This window comes from Gavia stellata, chromosome 3 (assembly GCF_030936135.1).
Source record: "Gavia stellata isolate bGavSte3 chromosome 3, bGavSte3.hap2, whole genome shotgun sequence".
NCBI classification, from domain to species: domain Eukaryota; kingdom Metazoa; phylum Chordata; class Aves; order Gaviiformes; family Gaviidae; genus Gavia; species Gavia stellata.
This window is the reverse complement of record NC_082596.1, coordinates 30,955,408-30,977,572: the sequence shown is the minus strand read 5'-3', so window position 1 is coordinate 30,977,572 and position 22,165 is coordinate 30,955,408.

The following is a 22,165-nucleotide window of genomic DNA, read 5'->3' as shown; positions in this document are numbered from 1 at the left end:
CCTGTCGCTACATGCCCTCACAAAAAGTTCCTCTCCAGCTTCCTTGAAGGCCCCCTTCAGGTACTGGAAGGCTGCCATAATGTCTCCCCGGACCCTTCTCTTCTCCAGGATGAACAACCCTAACTGTCTCAGCCTGTCTTCATAGGAGAGGTGCTCCAGCCCTCTGATCATCTTCGTGGCCCTCCACTGGACTTGCTCCAACAGGTCCATCTCCTTCTCATGTTGAGGGCCCCAGAGCTGAACACAGTACTCCAGGTGGGGTCTCACACAAGCAGAGTAGAGGGGGACAATCTGCTGGTTACGCTTCTTTTGATGCAGCCCAGGATACGGTTGGTTTTCTGGGCTGCAAGTGCACATTGCCAGCTCATGTTGACCTTCTCATCAACCAACACCCCCAAGTCCTTCTCCTCAGGGCTGCTCTCAATTCATTCTCTGCCCAGCCTGTATTTGTGCTTGGGTTTACCCCAACCCATGTGCAGGACCTTGCACTTGACCTTGTTGAAGTTCATGAGGTTTGCACAGGCCCACCTCTCAAGCCTGTCAAGGTCGCTCTGGATGGTATCCCTGCCCTCCAGCATGTCAACTGCTCCACACAGGTTGGTGTCAGCGGCAAACTTGTTGAGGGTGCGCTCAATCCCACTGTCCATGTCACCAACAAAGATGTTAAGCAGCGCCGGTCCCAGTACTGAGCCCTGAGGAATGCCACTTGTCACTGGTCTCCACTTGGATGTCGAGCCGCTGACCACAACTCTTTCAGTGCGACCATCCAGCCAATTCCTTATCCACTGAGTGGTCCATCCGTCAAATCCATGTCTCTCCAATTTAGAGACAAAGATGTTGTGTGGGACAGTGTCAAATGCTTTGCACAAGTCCAGGTAGATGATGTCAGCACCAATGCTGTAACCCCATCACAGAAGGCCACCAAATTTGTCAGACATGATTTTCCCTTAGTGAACCCATGTTGGCTGTCACCAATCACCTCCTTGTTTTCCATGTGCCTTAGCATAGTTTCCAGGAGGATCTGCTCCATGATCTCGCTGGGCACAGAGGTGAGACTGACTGGCCTGTAGTCAGTATATATCAATATAACTTTTATAGTAAAATAAATATAACATTTATATTAATATGCAAGTAATCATACTAGAAATATTGTGTAACAAAAGGACATATATGTATATATATGTGTATCTCCCAAATGCAGTAATTAAAAGAACAGTTGCATATTCCATTTTCATATTTTAATTTTATTTAACTGTTTTAAGTATATTTCAGAATCCATCAGAAGGTAAAAAGATAATGTTTTCTTGACTCCTACATAGGTAACCATCTTAAAAATTATGAAATTACATCTTACATCTAGATATATGAAAAATTTATCATTGATCTTTAGAGCTCTGCTTAAGATGTAACTTTCTCACTAATTTGTTTGTACCAGTGTAGCTTAATCACTTATAATAATGCATATTTGTACATGTGAACATTTTTGTGTTATGAGTACTTGAGGGAGAACATCAAATACTGCCTAAAGTATTGCCAAAATGTTTTAATCTCTGGAAGCTGAACGTGCTTGGCATGGGCACCTTTTCTGTAACAGGGGACTGATTATGTTAAAAAATATGTTAACTAGGGTGTTTTCTATAACATGACACTAGGCTGAGCTTAGCTGTTACTTTGAAAAAAAAAAAAACAAATATGGCCTGGTTCAAAACTAATTTGCATGCTAGTAGTGTTGCTCTAAGCAGAACAAGTTTACTGCCAGGACAATGCTGTGCAAATTTTCTTTGATGTCATTAAGTAAGTGTTAAGATTTCAGTCGTACTTAACTTCTAATGGAGATGACAGAAACAAGTAAGGAGGTACGATAGTTCTTCTATGCTCACCCAGAGCAGTTCAAGCCCACAAAATAAGGTATTGCTTTCAGTGATGCTCCTTTCCTGAACACTGCTTTCAGTAGGATTTCTTGCAGATGGGTAACCTTATCTGTGCTAAGAAATTAACCAGAGTGCATGTTGTCCCTAAAAGTCTTCATATAGAATTATTAATTAAGTTAATTAATTAAGTAGAATCCTCAGGACAATCTGCAGAAATAGCTTTATTGAACCCCTGAGCATTGTAAGATATTGCAAAGCCTCTTTGTGGATTCGATGTAAATCCTAATATTTCACTGATCTGAGCAAAGAAATGCAGAGCTTAAAATGGAAAAGTTTTCTATACCAATTACAACTTTTTTTGGTTATGCAAATCGGAAGTCCTGAGTTATTTTTCATCTTAAGAGATAGACATTTCTGTGATTAACTAGTTAATAATTTGAGGGATGATTCCAATTATAAGTTGTTTTCTGGCAGTGTAGGTCCAGTGTATTGATCAAGTTTGGCAAGGACAGAAGCAGAGCTCTGTGTTTGCTGAAATATTATTGAATGTGCTGCTTTGAGAATTTGCAGTGTATAACAATAGAAATTACAACTACTCAGTGTCACATAGAAGTTGATGGGAAACACTGTATGGCTTAGAAGCTTAAATCATCACACAGGGTTGGTGTAAAAGCAGACTCACACCAGCTATCCAGGCTCTCATGTGTCAGAGATGTGCAGACGTATTTGTGTTGTGAAGAATGTTGCACAACGGCAGCAAAATCATGTTCTCGGTGAAAGCAGCCCTGGGAAGGCCTGTGTGTGCCTAAGCAGCTAACAACAGAGACAAGATGCTGCCAGGACATACTGTTTAAATGCAATCCACCTAGCAAGGGCTACCGCTTCACTTAGCAGGTTCACTTAGCAGGAGAACCAGGTTGTTCCCAGGAGCAGATCCATGGTTCCACTCCTTTCTCTGGTGATTGGCATAATTCACTCCAGAAAACCAGCGTGTACAATGGAAACATACCCACCAGGACCTGTTCAGTACTTGTAGATGAAATGACCATCTTAATTTCTTAATAGACAAAATACAGATTGCAATCTGTGTGTTTACAAATGGGTCTTATTTGTTTGTTGGGCTTTTTTATTTCTTCGGGTTTTCTTGTGTCATTGGTTCCTCTTAGATCTCCCAGTTCATGCAAAGCAGCAAGGCTCTGCAATATATATTACAGGAAAAAGGTAACAGCTACTTTTGAAATTTAAAACTGATCTCAAAGTGTCGACTTTGTAATCATATTTCCATAATTTCTGTTCTACTATTTGCAATAGCAGTTATCATTTTTTGACTCAGGTTGCTTATATATTTTCAGTTAACATAATACAGTGATATGTTAAACTGAAAAACACTAGATCTACTGATAAATCTGATTTTCATCAGATTTGTATTGAGCCTTTAATGCTAATATGTGGAGCAGATCAGAAGTGCTGCAAGATTGTCTTCATGACTGACAATAGCTGTGAAGTCATAATACCATATATATATATATGTAGTTTACCATCTGCACTGACTAATAATATTAATTCATCTGATGACTGGATGAGAAGCAGAACCATTCGTTGAATAAGATAATTTGAAAGTATGGTTCAAAACCTTCTCAGTTAAATTGTCCAGGAAGAGACACGATACACTCAATTTATTAATGCTGGGTTTGATACTGTATTTAATTATTTAATAGAAAAACTTTGACAGTTTAATTATAGTATATAGTAAGACTTTAGTGATCTTGGGTTTTCTGGATTCTAGCCAATAAAAATTATTTAATATTTGTTTGTCTTATTTTTATCTGTAGAAATTAATACATATGAACAAAAGGATATCCTTTTAAAAGCAAAATTTAATGCCTTACAGGTTCATATCTTTACTCATGATGGACTCTTCAGTAGCTTGTTATCATTCCCATGTTATAATATTGAATGACTAATCAAATGAAAAAGCTGGTTGTTACATGCACATCCCCATACATCAATAATGATCTATTTAAATCTTTAAAACAAGGTACAAGTCATGGATAGGGCCATGAAATAGCTCTCCAATACACATTAAGTTTTAATTTAGGCGCTTAAAAGAAAAAGAAACTTTTTGGAGAACTGCTCAGTGACAAATTATGATAACTAAGAATGTTGTTGCTGTTTGTATATCCTTTTAGGTAGGCTCTTCACATGCAGTGGTGGTAGGGTGCATGTTCCATTTTGTCTGTGGGTCTCTGCCTGCCTTGTTCTTTTTACACCTGTCTTGGACCAGCTCTCTAATACCTGGTGGCACAGGGCTAGCAGAAAGTGTTACTCACGTGACCGTTCTCCCACAGTTAAGCACGGGAGCACTGGAAAGGACCTGACAGTATCACTCACCACGCGATATCTGGCCTTCTGCATCACATTGGCTGCATTGACTCATTGAAGCACTTGGGACTACATGCAATGGCTTCTCCCTCTTCGTTTAATGCATATGAGCAGCAGCATTGGGAATCTGTGTTGAGATGCCAGAACAATTAATCTAACCCACCACACACAATTGGAAAAGGGAATTTGTGTCCTCCCACAGAAAGCAATAGTGTTACATATTGTCTTTCTGAATACGAAGTTTATAAAAACAGAAACCTTGAAAATCAGGGATGTGAAGCTAGGGTGCACACCAAGGTACAATGCCCTAACCTTCATCCTTGAGATGGGTACTAGGTAACCAGAGCAGGCAGCTCTTACCCATTTTGGTATGAAGAAGAGAGGATACATGTGCCACAGGTGCGTGTGGCATGAGGCACTATAAGAAGAGTTAAGATTGATCATCAGCTCCATCGTTTGCGTTTTTCAAAAATTTTGGTTTGGCTGATGTTTCAAGTGTGTACAATTTTCCACTGATCAGCGTAACATCACGTTCATGAGCAATCATTTATGAAATTATATTTATCAGTTAAGATTGCAGTTGCGGCATGCCTGTGATTAGCTAAAGGCAGAGAAGTTATGTGATTCTTAAATGCTTTTTCCTTTCTTAAATCATCTTCCAACAAAGTGTTTGAATGAGCAGTCTATGACAGACCAGAAAGAAATATCATAGAAATATCTTAAGTGTTAAGACATGGTGTTTACTATCAGGCTAAAATGTGTGGATCTCCTTCTTATGCTTCTTTGTGACATCCTTTAACTGTCCTGTCACTATTTCCCCTTCATCTTCTCTCATTCTCATCCAGGTAGACCATTATGCCTTAAGAACCCAGCAGCAAGTAAAAGGTCTGCTCCTTATTCTTTCATTCCTTTTGCCTCATCTTGCACCACAGGAACAGATCCAGCATGGTAACTCATTTTCTTTTTTAAATTTTGCTCTGCTCCCCCCGCAAAATTCTAAGTAAAGTACGTTCTGGGGAGTAACTATAGAAGCTAAAAACAATTAAGAAATGTTTCAGTATTATCAGAGTACTGGCTTGAACTTTATGCCTGTGGAAATTATAGGTGAATGTGTTCATTATAAGATAATTTGGAAAAGCCAGTTGTCAGACTAAGATGACTACAAGCTGGGAACCTCAACTGTATGGAGTACTTGTTGAAGCACACCAAATTACAGGACAATTCAAGTAAACATGGACTTCAGAGTATAGAAGTGCCTAGCTTTAAGCCCAGAAGAGAACTCTGAAGTCTTTTTTTATACTGTACTGTTCAAGAACTTCTTTTTAGGTAAACCTTGAGCTGGGGTGAAGTAAATTCTTCCTGTAAGTGGTTCCCTTTCTTCAGAAGGCAATTAAGTGGTAAGTTGTAATATCAGTCCTGTTACTATACCTACCTGTAGAGTTTATGCTACAGGATGTAGAGCTTTCTCTGAGTAGGGCATATGCAGCCCTCCAGTCAAAAGGTGGGGATGGAAGAGTAGCCTGAGCAGCCCTGGAAGCACAATATGCTTAACATCCAGGATATCTTACCTTTGTAATGCAATGGAAACGGTGTCTGTGTTAGAACAGGTGATGAAGTCCTGGTACGGTGCAACATTCAGGAGACATGTTTATTCACTGCATTTTTTCTGGTCTAAAAGCCAATATACAGAATGCAATCAATAAAAGGGCTGATTAATTATGCCTGACAGGAGCACCATAAGGCAGGTCTGAGTACAACACAGTTGTACACAGGACTGATTGCCAGCATTACATCTGAAGACAAATGAGGAAATGGGGACTAATGAGACCTCCACTAACGCCTCCTCCTGCCACCTCCATTGCACTGCCCAGCTTCAGTGGAAACAGAATATTAATTAGACAACCGAGGAGGTGATTGTGCTCAAGGATTTTGAAGCATTTTATCACACATTTACTACATCATATACTGAATTCCTCAGCATCATGGAGGATCAAGGGATATGAGAGTATGATGGACAGACAAAGTAATCAAAAATCAAGGTGTTATAGTGGTATGGACAAACTGGACAATAAACACAAAATTAAAGCATCCAGATTTCATAGTGAATAGGGCTAACTACAGAAAGTTCTTCGTTTTCACAAAGGTTTATGTTTTCAAACAGGGTAGTCCTTGAAGTTCCGTTGAAATCAGTGTAATTATGTTGATTTGCACAAGCACAAAATCTGACCTAAATAGGAAAACAGGAACAGAAAAGCATTTCCTTCCCTCTCCTCCAATATCTAATCTTCCCTGAAATGTGAAAGGTTCTTTATGCAAAATGAAAGCAGATTTAGAAATAGTGAGAACATCTGAGAAAAACAGACTGTTCCAGGGATATGTAATAATGATTTCTCCTGACTATCGCACTCTCTTAGATAAAATAGAAGAAAATTTCTACCTGCAAACAGCAGATTCAGTAGCTCTCTAGAGGTTTAATCTTTCACAGATAGCAAGAAATCTGAGCTGAGTAAAAACCCGGAGCTCTGCAAAATATAAGTTTCTGATGGAATTATGTTGTTCTGTTTTGTGAACTACACCATTTATCTTTATTTCTTTGTAGGTGATGCTTTCTGTGAATAATTCTGAACTGGGCCATGATAAGAGTAAAAGCAGATGCAGTAAGTCTGTATGATATAAATAATGATTCTGCCTGACAAAGTACTTTTGACATTTTAAGAGGGATACTGTTGAGCAATTTGCTCTGGTTTGTCGCTCTCCCATGAAAGAGCTAATTTAGTCCAGTTAAAAGGCAGCTTTCTCATTGGCTCTGAAAAACATTAGTACTTCGTATGCACTCCATATCCGCAGCTTCCTTGGGAGCTGGCTTTATTAACCAAATGCTAGCCCAGTCCTTTTCTGGCATGGCAAGTCCTGGTGGATATTTCGTCTAGCACCTATGTTTCCTCCTATAGAAACACACTCTAAATCCACTTGTGTAGAGTTAATAAGCCAGAGCTGTAAAAATCTGCGTGTCAAAGGCTAGCAATAATAGTGATGATTACATTTTTTCTTGCTGTTGAGTGTATCTGCCATGTTTTAGGAGGTCGCTACAGGAAAAAACCAAACAAACAAACAAAAAGCATGCCAAGCCATCTAAGGAAGGAAACTAAGGAAGTTTAGGCATCAACTTTTTCAGCTAACCTGCTAAAGGGAGACTTGTCAACAGGGGCATTAGAGAGTGAGCTGACAATGTAAGACATACTTCAGCATCCCAGGAAGGGTTCCCAAGGCCGTCACGGAGATTAGCTTTGCAGACCTCATGCCTGTGAATTAATTTCTGGTCTTCCAAAGGATCCCATGTGCCATCCTCAGAGCTCAGTAACATGGGGTGCTATTGGTACAACATTGGAGGGCCCATCACATCGCCAGCCACTGGTGTTTCAAGCAGGTACAATGCATTCTCAGTCATACTTAAGCTGGAGAGCTAACAGAGAGCTAATTAACCCTCTCTCCATCAGCCACCTGTATTCTCAAAGAGGATGAATCAAGAGAAGGACCTGGCATCTCTATTATATGCAGGAATAGGGAAAATACAGTATACAGAATTTAGCACAGCACAGTGCAGGTCTGCAAGTAGAGCTTTTAGCTGATAGAAAGTATAACTACCAATAACACTCAAATATTGCGTTTTGTCTTTTGTCCTCTCTTCTTTAAATAAACCTTTTCCTTTAACAGTTAATCTATTTTTTGTTTTGGTTTGAGTGGTATATTTCCCTTGATTTTCTTCAGAAAACAGTAATTCTGTCCTCTGCTAATATATCTATAAGACTTAGTCTACTTGCCATCCTTCGTTCTTACACTCTGATTATCAGGTTTCATTGAGGCTTTGTTAATAAACTACATTCATGCTCTCTGAGCATCCGGTCTTGATATCTAATAAGGTCACAGACCTTATATAATAAAAAGACCGTTAGCTGAGGTGATTATTTTGAGAGATTTTGCCTCACTGACTTTACAGTTAAGATAGCTTAAAGCCTATCCATTAAAATGGGGTTTTTACGTCCATTATTAATGCAGCTTAGTGCCATATCTTTAATATTTTGTGGGTGAGAAAATAAAGTGGGGTATGATATTTACATGTATCCTAGCCATTTCAGATATACTCCTGAAAAAAAAAGGATATCTTTCTGGGTGTTGTGAAAAAGGCTGTGCAAACTGATGAAAAGGAATTTATTTGGTTTTTGTTTCCTTGCTTTTTTGTAAATCTCATTTCCCTAGATTGGGTGGCATCTTTGGTTGATATTGGATATTCTGTTGTCGTTTATGATGCTAATTTATGAAAATGAAAATTGTTTCAGGTCTGAAGCCATCTTTCTATAATAAATATACGTATTTGAATAGAAGTTTGTTTAGTTTTCTTTAATGAGGAAATCTTCCTTAAAATTAAATTTGGCAACAAGCTTATTGGGCTTTTATTTTCCATTGAGGATTTTCAATTAATGTGTTTAATTTAAACTCTGACATACACTAAAAATACTGAAGTTTCCAATTTATTTATAAAAAGGTGCATGGGTTACAAGTCTCTCAACACAATCTGCTGTTTGCCTACTCTGTGGTCAGCTCTTGACTGTTAGATGAGTTTCCCAGAAGACTTAGCTATCATTTAATGTGCTTGTGATACACATGCATGCCGTTTAGTATCTAACAGTGCTAACAACTTAAATAGGTTTCGGTTATTAAAATTTCAGATAAAAGATGCTTGATTTTAATTAAGTGGCTGATCATATATAATGGAATTTAGTTTAGATTTTGTTGTGAGAAAATACCTTCTTTTTTTCTCTCAAAGTATTTGATAAACATGACAGAAAAATTCCAAGATGTTAATAAGACTGTATTTGGCAATGTGAGTGGAGATTTGGAAATATACTATAAATCACAAGTTTTGGTGGACTACAAGGGAGATTATGACATTCCAACTAAATATGCACAAGGAAAATGGTAGGTAAGGCAAAACATCTGTAAGTGAGCTCATTTGCCTTTGCTCTTGAGAATTTCAGTACAGTCTTTGTTTCAGCTAAATGGGGCTTTATTATTTTAATTAGCTTAATGTCTTTGGCAGGGAACTGCTTTTGGAACAATACAGGAATAGGATGGGGATAAAATATAAGGAAATAGCACCTCAGCATCACTGAATTACCCCATCAGTAGAAATAATTGCTGATGTTATGTATGCTTGACAGAAAGCTTGCAGCAGCACTGCTATGTTAATTATCAGCCGAGATCTATATTCATTACATCTCTAACATGACAAATAATTACTTTAGAAAAAGAAAAGGCTGGATTATTTTTTTTAAATCACTTATAAGTAAAGGAAGTATCAAGCAGGATAATTGCAAGAAAGATTTAAAAAGAGCATAAAAAGACTGTGGCAAGATGCTATCATTTTACTGGTAATGCTTTACTTCAAAATGGAGAATAATTTTATTCTTTGTGATGTACTTAGATTAAAGAACTTTTTCTCTAATATATTCGACATATTACCTCTAATTATTAGCCTCATCTAGATACAGATTGCCTGCTGTGGGTCTTCCTGAGAAGCTCATGGAGAGCCGTTTTGCACCTCAAATAAATCTAGTCTTTCCTATAGTGCAGTGGTCAAGGGTTTATCACGTAACGGAGCAGACTGTCTAAAACAGTCCCCCTGTGTATCGACTGAAGCAATGCCTCTTCATTGGCCTGTATGCAGACTTACAAAGAAAACACTGTAATTGTTCCTGGAAAGGTGACCAGAGCCCATGGCAAGGCAGAGAAGCAGATGCTTTGTTTCATTCAGGACTAGTGGCTGGTGCTGCAGTTGTTCACAACACAGAGCTTTCTGCTTGGATGCAGATGGGAACGAATGACTGATGTGGTCTTCTGTAAGGCTTGCATTGGAATTCTTGATGGGAAGGAGTAAGAAAAACAGTAGATATATTGCACTGTTAGGAAATAATTTTTAAACACACACTACTCTGCAGTCTTCTGGTATTTTTTCACCCTCAAGTTACTGTATAATTCAATTCCAGGCATCATGACTTTTTGGTCAGTGGAAGGAAATATACTAAAAACACTAAAAACACGTTTTGGAAAATGATTGCTCTCACTTATCCTCCTTTTCACTTTCCAGCATTTAATTTGATTTGTAATCTTTACTTAAAGAACAATAAAGTTGAGAGTCTTTATATATTGAAAAACTCATAAATTTGCAGTGAAGATCATTTCAGGAAGAAAGAAGCTATACAGCAGAGCTATTAAACTTATTGTCAGCAGGATTCAGCCTGTAAGACCTTCACATTCACACGAACAACGTTGGTAAGAGAGTAAAGAAAAAGCATTTTATACAGTGCCATGTTATGCACCTAATAAAAAACTACAAGTGCTGGGAAGTTTATTGCAAGACTGTTTAATTAACCTTTATTGCTTCTAGTCTTCCTTCATACTGCTTACATTTCTGTGAATCACTAATATTTCATGGTAACAGGAGGGGGGTAGTTACACTGTATTTGAAATCAGAAAAAAAAATTGATAAAATGTAGATGGTGTTTTCAATACAAGTTGATCTTAAACCTGTCCCAGCCAAATGTAACTTTTTTCAGTGGAATCTTGTATAAGATATTAAAGTATTACTGTCCGTAAACAAGTGCTGTTTCTCAAGTGGCAGTTACAGGTAGAAAATAATCTTGACTATTACTTTTGATATTTTACCCTTCTAATAATTTTTAAATCCTTGAACAACATTAACTTTTCAAGATGGGAGCTTTTCTACAGAAGTATCCCAGCACCATCCAAAATACCATCTTTCTTTTTCTATGATGTTGTTCATTTACATTTGTGGGGGTCTGATTCTAGTTTTACTTCTGTTTACTGATTTCAGTGATTTCACTACTCCTTCTACAAGGAGAGTAAACAAGATTTGACAGGATAAATTACAGCAGAATGAGACTCATAAAGTTAAAACTTATATTTTAATATTTGTACAAATGAAGGTACTGTTCTTTTCCATATCATTTTCATCCTCCTCACACTGGACTTCCTCGGTACTTTCTAAAGCTTAGCATATTAAATGTGACTTAATTTCTTATTATATCAACTCCTCCTTCCCTTTTTTTCTTCCTTGGTATATTCAACTTAGGCCAAACAGTAAGAGGTTTATTATACTAATGAAAATGCAGCAGCATTACCTCATTACACTAGAATTTATGTGCAAGAATTAAAAGAAACTTTTGGAGGGCTGTTTAAAATAGATATAAATATATCTGCCATGATTACAGATAAGTAATTTAGTTTAACAGAAACTGTTAAATAAACAGCATGTTGTAATAGGTAGCAGAGTTCTGATGCCAATAAGTGAGGCTGCCAGAGGCTTTCAATCATAAGCCTCTGTTTTCAGTTCCTGAGAGCTCTGCCAAATGTAAACCATCGTGGCTCTAATATTCTATGCTGAATATATCCCTCATATATTTTGTTAAAGTTTTAATTAAAATAAGCTCTTTCTTACGAAAACTTAAGAACATAAAAACTGTCTCTCCAGCATTGCCTCCTTGTGCCATGTAGGAAGGATGAAGGGGAGAAAGGAAATGGCCGGAGAACAAGAACAGGTCTGTGTGTGGACAGGACAGGAGCAAGAAGGACTGTGGTAAAGAAAGAGGTAAAGGGAAAGAATATAGATAGATAGAGCCAAAATAAACATTCCTGGGGAAGATTCAAGAAATTGAATAGCAGCAGGGGGGACTAGCAGCAGTTATGCTAGGGGGAAGAATGTGGGCTTGCATGGGGTAAGAGAGAGAAGTAAAGCTGTGGAGCAGATAGGAGGCAGCTGAGGAAACAGGAGCTTGGGAGCTATAGTAGGAAAGAAACTTAATAGGAGGCCAGGATCAGGGAAAGGCTCACAGGGAACTTGCTGCAGAAGTGTTTAAAACCCCCAGAATATACTTCTTTTTGTCTAAGATACAGAAATGAATTCCATCATTCACGAACGTATGCTTTCCCTTATTTAGAAAATAGCAGAGAAATTTAAGTATGCCTTCATTCCCTGAAGGGTAAGACCAGCTGGAGGCTAACAGTGTTACCAGTGTCGTCACTAGTTCAAGCACTTGAAGAAACTTCAGCATGACTATCCTTGCTGAGTACCCAAAGGCATCAGCTTCTTTCAGCAGCTTTATATGGTTCATTTTTTTGTAAAGGCTTATTATTACACTGCCTCTGAACTGTGCCAAAGTTACACTAGGCCTGCAACTGAAGAACCCAGAAATTATGAAACACCTGAATTAAGGTTACTCAGGCAACCTGAATTATCACCCCAGGGATGTATTCAATTTGATCCAGTCTTTCACTCCACCACCACCAGACGCTTTTTTCCATTCTGTGTCTCCTTTCACCTCCGGATCTTTACAGGGCAAAAGGCCTTCTCCTCTGCTCTTGTCTCATCCTTCCTCAGGACTGGAACTGCATGTCCACTTCATAGTGGGGGAAATTAAAGGCTTCCAACTGGTTTTCAGTAAACGGGTTTTCATAGTGAGCCTTTTTCTTGCTTACATCTTAAGATCTGTGTGTGAAAACACAATTATATGCCTACCTTGTTGCTTAATGAGTTTTGATAAGTGTCATTGATCAAGTACAGCATTATGCCTATTTTCTGCCACAGAATTTAAAAAAAAAATTACTTTACTCTGTAAAGCAGTCTCATGTAAATTTAGTGATAAATGATTCTATATCTCTTTTACTATATTACTAAGATATTACAAAGGCATTATAATAAACAAAGAAGAATTACACACAACTGTGTATGTCAATGTAACACTACAGAGATTATGAACATTTCACTGACTTCATCAAAGACACTAAAATTGCCAAAACACTGAAAACACATTATACTAACATGTTTTGAACTCTGTTCTACTCTGGATGCCTTTTTCTTTTTTTTGGTCCTGTTGTTAGACAGACAGGTCATCCATGATAATGCGAGACAATTGTTGTTGGTTATTAAGCTGCATCTCCTGGTCCGTGTCTGTTAGTAGGAGCAGGATGAAGAACTTTGTAGTGGAAAGTGTGAGTTGTGTCATGATATGGGAAATGTTCCCCCAAACAGCTGTGTTTCTGCACAGAAAATCTTTGTGGAGAGCCTGCAGAGGTTTTGCTTGTTATGAGCACTTTTAGCTGAAGCAGTCCCAAGCCTTTTTTCGAGAAGGCATCAACTCACAGGCACTGGAATATGTCACTGAGTGCTCCATTGCACTTTGGTGGAAAAGATGTTTTGCAAAAAAATTCTTCTTCCAGCAACTGAAACCTTTATAGTCCTAGCAGGAATTGTAATGCTGCCTGTTCTCAGCCGTGGCCAGTATTTTGTTGAAAACCATTTGCTACGTGATGTTAAAACCATCATCCTAGAAAGCAACCCAATGTAGAAGTCGGTTTCTTTGCCAAAAAACAAAGAAATCAACATTTTTAGCAAAATCAGCATACATATTACAGTCATCCACATTAACAAGATGAAGGTTATATTGATTCATAGTTAAGTAACCTTTCTAATAGCTTGTTAAATAGTAGAATTGTTGTGGCTATGACAGTAAAAGAATACAAAAGTGACAGCACTTCTTCCTACAAGTGTCTTTAAATAGTTGCATTCTGTCTTCTTGACATCAATTCATGTCATTCTTTGTTTTAATATGCATGTAAAAATAACACTTTTCCTACCTTATTAGTACAACTGTATAAAAACCTGAAAATGAAAGTGATACTGGCATTATTTTTTTTAAGAGTTAAACTCAGATGAAGGAGAAATATGTATAGATCTAATACATCTCTGCCTAGGCTCTCTCTGTTGCATATACTGCAATAACATGAGCTCATACTAAATACCTTCATACCAGAGTCAGATTAGAACTAATTCCCATTTATCACATTAGTAACTGAATTATTCTAACCTTTTATGGAAGGGCAGAATTTTTGAATAGTGGTAGCTTCCAAATTCTTTCTGTTGCAATGTTTAACTCATTTGATTTTACCGTTTCACTAAAATTATAAAGCAAGATGCGTATCGTGCAAAGAATAAGGTTATGGAGTGCCTGCAGAAATACCTGGAAAGAGAAAGGAGAGTTCATGGAATTTTTGAATAGCGCAGGAAGACTATAAATTTATGAATACCTGCATATATTATTTTTTTAAATCTTTCATATCAATGTTATTGTAGGTACAGGTGAGTTTCAGATATGCTAAAGAAAAAAGCCTTCCCCCCTTAGTGTTGATGATACAGGACAAGTGCCAGGTGTTGACTCAGCTCAAAAATAGCACTACAGATCTCTCCACAACTAAGTCTGTAGTCACCACCCTCCAAATAGAAGCTGCTTTTGAATTCTTCTTGCACCCACTGATCTGTAAGACAGTTTCATTTCTCCATGAGAGGATGAAGTTCAGGTTGTGCCTGCCCAAAGACAGCATACCGATGAAGTTAATCTAGTTTGGCCCATCACAAAGGCACATTACAAGGCAATAATACTGGAATGAGACAGACCCCTGAAGGTGTAGGACTGGGGAAAACCCTGATATTTATCCTGAGGTTGTTAATGAACAAGATTGATCCAAATGATATTTATACTGAAAGAGTTCACAGGTCTATGGCCCCAAAACCTTCCTTTTGCTTGTGAGCCTTAATGGCTGTTTTCTTTATGTTCGTAAGACAGAAAACATCTCACACACTGCAAGAGAAAGAAAAACCTGGTTTGCTGAGGTGAGGTGCATTTAACAAAATGCTAGATAAAGAATTTGCAAGGCTGTTGTGGAGGTGAAGAGTGACTTTTGGAAGTGATAATGAAATGACAAACAGAAAAACTGGTCAAGTGTTAAGTAAGGTCCCCAACCTTATTTCTCCGGAAAAAGAGAACTATCGATTCCAAAAGCTTCATTAATCATAGAACTTAATAAATATTCTATAAAATATTTTTGGACGGAAGGATCATTCCAGCTTTCATGAATTGATCTGGAATTCACGTAGACATTTCATGATGGTGTCAGATGCTGTTGTCCTGTGATTCTCAAATAGACACATAGGTAGTTTCTGAAAACAACCCTCCGTCTCTAGGTCAATAGCAAATTGTCTATGCTGCCTTAGGACTCCTTTCCTGCTATCTATTCAAGGCTTAGAAGGAAAATCACAGTGGATCAGGTAGGAGGGGAGAAAGAGTGAGCTGGGAAACAGACAGGAATAATCAGGAGGAACAGAAGGATAATTAACTAACATAATTATTTGTCATCACTTGGACAATTATATTTCTCGAAACTATATTTCTTGAAGTAATTGGATAATTTATATCCAATAATTTATATCCAATTAGTAAGAATTGTGCATAAAATGAGAAAATTATTTTGGATGAGTGGAACCTGATTGTTTTGAAATAAATATTCAAGAGATATAGTTATTGCTCTAAGAAAAATCAGCTAGAGTGGGATTTTCTAAAGATTTAGCAAGGAAGTTGGTCATAAAGATATATTCTCTCTCTGATTTCCCTAAATGTTTTTTGAAAAATAGCATGAAAATTACTGCATATAAAGAAGGCTTTGTGCTTCTTGGAAGTCACCATTCCTTACCCAAAGGAGCCAGTACAGGAAACACAAATTGGAGTTAGATGTGAAAGAGAAAGAAGACAGTCAAGGCAGTAATAATATTACCCTGTCTTTTACAGAGCTGAGAATGAATGAGATGCCCATTTTAGCAAGCCAGAAAGAAACATGTGATTTTTTGTACATTGAAGTCTTCAAAATTATATATAACCACTAGCAGAGGTGTTAGGGGGCATAGGACAGTCATAAAAGGATAACTCGTTCTGTTCTTAGCAAATCTCAATACTTTTTTATTTTCTACAGTTGACATTTCTGCTTAAAATTTGGATAATAAATTTTAATAATATTTTACTGATTAATTGGTTTAAATTAACAGGAAATATAGTAAAGGGGGTGACAAAGAAGAATTATTTCTATATGATAACTCTGACATTACAAAATAGTTTGATTTGATTATACAGCGTGTCTCTGACTTTGAAATTTAGTGAATTCTGCTCCATCTCATGCAACCTGTACAATCTTATATATAATTGCAGAACACAAATTTTCTTCTGTTGGTGGTACTAGAAATAAGCAGATTCAGTTTTCATTTCTGACCCAGTTAAAAAATACTTTGTTGAGAATGCCTATTACTTACAGATTAGCAATCCAACATCATATGTCTTTCAATTAATTAATTATGAAGGATATTTCTGTTTTAGGTCCTACAACGTAAGGATAAATCTCGGCTCCAGTGATGTACTAATGAGCAACCCAGTACGTGTATTGATTTATTACTTTCATTTAATGAACTGGAAATGTTTAATACTCTTAGAGTATTAGGAATGTTCCACTGTCCCTCCATACACAAATTTCTAATATTTTTTAAGGAAAGAAGCTTGAAACTTGGGATAAATCTTTTTCTTGAAACTTGGGATAAATATTTTTATAAGCTTTAATAAGAAGCTGAGTATCTTTTCAAGGTTAGATATGACTGACTGGATTATACAATGGAAAATGTTCTTTTTAATTTTATATTTATTTAACAAGGGATTACTTATAATGTATGGGTTATCTCAAACACAACATATGATTAAAACTGTCAGGTTTACAGTGGTGCTATCATACAGATACTTTGGCATTTCTTGCATGTCTTGAGGGAATGGCTTCTAACTGAGTAAGTGAAAAATGCTGACATTAGAAATAAAATAATTTGGTATTTACAGTGGCTTTATTATTCACTTCCAATGTGTGTATTTTTAGTGAGGGTGCTTAGTTATTAACACATGAATAATATTTTGCCCATATATCTCTATATATGCATTACATCGTTTTAAATTTATTCCATCAGAATTTATATTTTATTGGCATAAAGCACCAATACTCAATAGAATTTACTATAGATGAATAGCAGTACTTAGACCAGTGAAGAAGGACAGAATTTAATTAATGTTTCTAATAAAGAGGAAGGAAAAGTTTTAATGTGGGGGGTTTTATCCTTTTCTTAATGTCACTATTGAAGCTAATGGAACAAAACATCTTATAAAAGTGGATTGTTGGAACAAAGTTTCAACTAATTATTTTTTAGACCAGTAAATAAATAATAAACATCATAAATTAAAATACCTATATAATGGAGTTTCTTGGACAAATCTAATTGGAGAAAAAAAAAATCTGTAGCAATTTTACAACTTTTTCTGTTGGCTGCTTAAAAAACTTGTCTTCTAATATGTCTCTTTTGATCATTGTTCTAGTTATTGTTAGCTGTTTTTTCTTTTCATTGTTTCTTGTGTATAAAGTTCCAGGTTCAGTTTTTGCCTTGCTGGAGATTTTTACAAACTTTCTTGGGTTTATGCGTTCTGTAGGACCTGAGGAGTTGTATGGATTTTATTCTTACTTTACCAAAATACATAATGGAAAAGGCTCATCTTTTAGTCTGCCATTTGTGAAATCTAGAATAAAGAGTAGAAGGTGAGGAAATAAATCAAGAGCTAGCTACAATTGCCTACCCCTGTCAGCCAGTTTTCCCTGAAGAATGGACTGTCAACAGGAATGAAGCCCTAAAATAGTGTTTGATATTGCCACATTACTTTTCCCAGAAATACTTCAAAAGCCACATACCACAAGCAAGAATTATTTCACCAGCCATAGAAGTGCACCTAAATCTGAAGTAGCATCTCTAAATAAACAGTTTGAGTTAAGTCTGAACAGAAAGTCTGTAATAGGAAGAAAAGGTACCATGTCCAGCTGAAACTGCAGCAAGAGTCACTGTAGGCCAGGTACCAACACCTGGATTGCAATTTGCATGGGAAAACATGGTTTAAAAATTGTGAAATCTTTGGAAGCAGTTAAACAGTACCTATTTCAGTAGTGCTGACAGTCTTGCTAAAAGTTACTCAAGATGTTGCTCCTAGCTCTAGTAAATCTCTTTCCCTGAAGCCAAGGTTTTAAAAGGTGATTGTTTTTGTCTTTTTGTTTCTTTTAATCAGCATCATATGTATATATTCATGAATATATACAATTTAAAATTAATCTGTATAAAACAAATTTTGACCTGACAGTTACATTTATGGCTAAAAACCATTTCATTTACGTACATACTTTATTTAAATGAAAATCAGGTATTACTAATTTAATTACATACAAAAATAGAATAAAATCAACATATTCAGTATTTCTATTTTTATACCTTTCAATAGCAAAACCCCTCAGAATTCACATTTTTTTACTCATAACTATAATGTCTTTCTTCAGTGAAACTTTTCTATTTCTTCACGGGTTTGGATTTATCTAATAAATAAGATTAATATGTTTTTCTTTTAGACTCATTCATTTGAAGCTGAAGGATGAATAGAAGGAGAAAAATACAGAAAATATTTTTTATATATATACTTATGAACAAAACAAACAACAAAAAAAATGGTGGGAGAGGATGGAACCTATTAGCACTCAAACAAGCCAAGAAAGGGGCTCAGAAAATAAATTAGTCCAAGCAGCTTTTCAGAGCTGTGAGCTCAGACCAGGCTGCTCAGGGCTGTGCCATGTTGAGGCTTGGAAACCTCCGAGGATGGACCCAGCACAATCTTGCTGGGAACCTGTGCCCCTGCCCAGGCCTTTCCCCCTGGGGAAAGCATTATGATCAGTTCTTCTCCTGTCTTTGCTGTGAGGGGGTAGCATCTGGAAGAAGGGAGCAATAACATGTTACAGGAATAAGATGTATTGAAGGTCACAGGTTGGAGCTCTGAGCTCCTTCTCGGTTTGGCTCCTCACACATCGCAGGAGCAGACCTTGAAAATGTTATGTAGTGAAAATGCAGGACCCGACAGAAACAATTTTGTCTCACTCTTCAGATTCACTGTAGAACTAGAAAAAAATCTCGACTTAGACATTATAATATTGGCTAGAGTAGTGGCAAACAACTGTTTTCAAAGTCACTATCTCTTGTTTTTCTCTAATAGAAAAAATATAATTAATATGTAAAAGAATTATGTTATTGCACATTAAAAATAGACCTGAAAGACTTAATATGTGACATTAAAAAGCTAATTGAATTGAAATTTATGACCTGGTGGCCATTTAAACAGTGACTTATAAAACACTTTCCATTGTATCTGCAATGTATAGACTAAAATTCCACGGAGTATTTGTGCTGGACTGATTTACAAAAGTATATAAAGTGATCAACTTTATCAAGCAAAGAGAAAGCTTACCGAGATTGTTATTAATTAAAAGAACAAGTTATGAAATCTTACTCTGATTATTATTTTTGTGTAAAGAAATCTAGTACAGTTAAGCAATACAACTTTACTGTTATGACATCTTTACAATATTATTTGAAAAACATGGGCGGTCACCAATTAACTGGTATTTGTTTATTGATAATTTTCATAGAAGTAGTGATGACCCATAATGACAGAACTTAAACATAAAACAGCAATGAAGACAATTTACTTCAACAGAATCTAATTAATAATAATGTAAAGCTATGTAATAAAGGATCAAAATAAGCAAAGCTGAAGTGTTCAAGGAACGTGTGGGCGAGGCATTGTGGGACACAGTTTAATGGCATGGTGGTGTTAGTTGATGGTTGGACTTGATGATCTTACAGGTCTTTTCCAACCTTAGTGATTCTGTGATTCTGTGATTCTGTGAAGTGAAAGACAACAAATAGTTCCTGTGATTTTTGTATAGAGTTATACTAAATTATATTATATTCACAAAGCTTTGAATCTGTGGGAAAGTTTCATCCCAAACGTACAAAAACATTTTGATATTCTGGGAGAGTTTTATGCACAAAACTGTCTCCATGTACTGAAGTTTGAACACATAATTTTACTGATCAGTAGAACTCTGTGTGTGTTCAATTTTCAAGAGCACTCTAGTAACTTTTTAGAAGTTTGACAATAAATGTGTTCAGAATTCAGCATAAAAATTATACAGACACAACCTATGCTCTTATATTATTGCAGGTTTTCAATGTCCGTGGATGTAAGATTTCTATGGGGGAGATCAAACCATTATTTAAGAGGAAATTTGTGTTAATTCTATCATGTGATTTTGAAATTATTATATATTATAGATCTCAATCTAACATTTTAATTGTGAAGAGTCTTTCTTTATATTACCAATCTGTTACAGAATTACATTATAATTTATATTCTTCTAAATTTTGGTGGTAATGGCTGTTGTATAAAATATTTTCTTTTAGTTAGAACATTTGTGTAAGCTGTTTACTGCCTAGTATATTAATAGAGAGGTAGTATTATAATTTTACAGCTAGTTAAAAACAACAATAAAAGTCACCTTTATTTTGTGATGTCTTTCTTTCTCTTCTAGTGTGCTCTTGTGATGAGAATAAAGTAGTCTGTTGAATTTATGGGAAATCTGTTTATAGGGAAACAAGACTTTATAGAATACTTAATGTAGTTTGGTGAGCAATTAACATTTTTGGCTTAATGTAGGATAAATTCAGTATTTCAATAAACTGACTTATTTAATAGTTCAGTTCTGGAGTTTAATGTAGAGAAGGGAAAACAATATCATGGTAATGAATATGTTTTTGTTGAAACCATTTATTAAAATTCAGCCCCAGAGTAAGAGTGTACCTCTCCTTTTATCATTATGTTCCCTGCATCACAGCATACTATAACCACCAAAATAATCTGAGTTCTCATTTAGGGTTATGATTGAAAAATACTGGATTCAATGATTAGGAATTCACAACTTGAAGCTATTTGAGATTTCTTGGAAATTGAAATGCACTCCACAGGAAAAAAAATACATCTTTTTTTGAAATAAGTTCCTTGCCATTTAATTGATGCAGTTAGGTGCAAAGGGAATAATACCTGAAAGAACTTTACAAGATTTAGGATACTTAGGGTTCTGTTCTTATATTTTATTACCAGCAGTCACGTGTCACTTTTTATTATTGGTTGTTTATGGTTCCAATTCCTCAGCCTCCAGGCCCTGCCACCATAATTTTCAGAAATATTCTGCTAAGAGACTTAGCATAAAATATGAGACATTGTTATCCAAGAATAAGCCATAGCTTTGACTTATTCTTGGAGGAAATAACATGCTAGTAAAAGAAAGGGAAGAACATGAAATGGATCCTGTTGGTCAATGTCTTCTAAATCCCTAAGGCTGGGTCTAAGTATGAATTGTGTGAACAGCTCTTGGCTCAGTGCCCCTGTGAGGCTTGGCTGTGTGCAGTCACCCTCCAGTGCCCTGGTGTGTCGAGAAGAAACCTCCACCTACGGGCTACACCACGCCGAGCCATTGCACAGTCAGTCAATTCCACGAGCAGGCCACTTGCAATTCAGCCAAGTGCTGAAGGTCCATGGCTTACCATGTAGACATGGACTAAGGGACTGAGGTGAGATCCATTGCACAAAACCAGAATGCAATGAGTAAATGTTCCCTAGGCAGTGTTTGGGAAGAGTTAAACACAGGGCTGGGTGCAGCCAAAATGATAATAAAGAGCAGCGCAGCCTCTTTCCCAGTATAGGACACTGGATGTTGATGATGGAGAGCTGCAGGTCTCATGGCTCCCCCTGGTTAGGTGCCTGAAAGAGGGACACATAAAAACCAGCCCAGAGAAATGCCCCCTGATGTGCAGGGCTTCCCAGTAGAGCAGCCACAAAGATAGAGGAATTTGTCTTAAGTTTCCTTTCTCTGCTAGGCCTCATTCAGGATTGTAGGTAGGCATTCTCTGAATTCAGGAATTGCAGCTTAGAAAAATACTTGTAATGTATTATATTCAATAACTTTTGACAAAAAATAGTGAACTAGAAGAATAGAATAGAATAGAATAGAATAGAATAGAATAGAATAGAATAGAATAGAGTAGAGTAGAGTAG